We start from the raw sequence: 1741 nt of genomic DNA, 5'->3' as shown, positions 1-1741 counted from the left end.
GACGGGGTTTCACTACGTTGACCTGGACAGTCTCGATCTCTTGACCTCGTGATCCACCCGCCTCGGCCTCCCAAAGTGCTGGAATTACAGGCTTGAGCCACCGCGCCCGGCCCACTCACACTTTTCTTAACGCACAGCCTTACTGTGCCCCACACACCTCCAGAAATCAGGAGTCTGCGCTTTCATTTGTAAGCCCATCAGGACAGTAACCAACCAGGCCATGTGGAGGACGGGCTTTGAGCCCAAGAGCCCTGACTTGAGCTCTGATCCTACTTGGCATCCTGCTCTGGGAGACAAGACCAGCTCCCTGGAGAACCAGGCAGTAAATGGGATCAAGCCTTGGAAAAGGAGTAAAGTCCCCAGGGAAGGCTTTCTGGAAATGGTGAGGTGCACAGCGAGGGAAATTTAAAGAGGTAGCAGAGAGTGATTCTCCTTCAAATGCATGGATCCCCTTCTATTCCTTTTTCCAGGAGTGCTCCCGAAACTGGTGGTGAAGGGGTTAATAGTGTCAGCTCCCACATCCCTTGCCCCTACAAGGCCTTGAAAAACCAGAGTGCTGGGATTTGCCCTTGAGTCAGGGTCACTACCTTCCTGCTGTTTTGGCTGTTCCCAGGATAAAACTCCCCTGGTGAGTGAGATGGAAACCTAAAATGAAACCTCGCTAGACTGTGGACTCAAGCCTCATCACTGTCACCTTTGTCAGCAGCACCAGCAGTGCCAAATCTATCATCACCATTATCGCCTCTCCCTGAAGCCTGATCTCCCGTTGGGGTTAGAATGTGCTGATTTTGCTTGAGCAATGCACTCTCTCACTGGGCCTCAGACTCTCAATTTTCCTACATTGGAAGATACTTTAGGGGCAAAATGAGATTAAGTGCATGAGGAGCCTAGCACAGTACCTGGTACCCTGGGGATGTTCGGGTCCTATTACCTGCCCTTCACTCTGTCTTTCCCAGTGTCCTCTCTCCTCTTTTCTCTCTCCCATCCCAGGGTCCAGGTTAATTGCAGTGCAATATTTGCATAGACGTGAGACCTCACCCGGGGAAATTCCCCCTGGTGACCAACCAGGCTTCCTTTCTGAGGTCAGGCCACATCATCAGACACTGCTTCTTCCTCTCCGGCTTGCCACTGCCACCGCTGGCTTTCGCTCCTGTCATCTGGCAGGGTTAGATCCCGGCACACAGATTTAGGGTCATCCTTTGACCTTGGGCGCTGTCCAGAGGGTGGGGATGTGGAGGCCGGGCTAGGGACCCAGAGCGAAACAGTGAGGTGATAGATACTCAAGGAGGAGAGGAAGCGGCAGCAGGTAGGTGGTGGTTAGGAAACCTGGACTGCAATTTGAACTCATCAGTAACTCCCTGCCTGGCCCTGGGCATGAGCCTTTTCTTCTCTGAGTCTGTCTCCCCTTCTGTCCAGTGAGAAGATTGGTCAAGATAATCTTTAAGCTTTGTTCCAGATCTGACAGACTAAGAAGCCACTTCCCTAGCTTCCACTTCCTTTGGCAGCACAGTGTTGCAACATTTGTACTTGGATCCCCTTCCTTTGACAAGAATCTTGCAACATACCACCCTGTATCAGCTTCCTTGGAAAGCACAATTTTGCAAAATGCCTCCCTGAATCCCATTTTTCAAATGCTAACAGAATTACACATACCTCCTCTCCACTTTGTTTTTTTTTTTTTTTTTTTTTTTTTTTTTTTTTTTTTTTTTTTTTTTTTTTTTTTTTTTTTTTTTTTTTTTTT

This window comes from Cebus imitator, unplaced genomic scaffold (genome assembly GCF_001604975.1).
Source record: "Cebus imitator isolate Cc_AM_T3 unplaced genomic scaffold, Cebus_imitator-1.0 Scaffold540, whole genome shotgun sequence".
NCBI lineage: Eukaryota > Metazoa > Chordata > Mammalia > Primates > Cebidae > Cebus > Cebus imitator.
Note: the sequence above shows the minus strand (reverse complement) of the source record.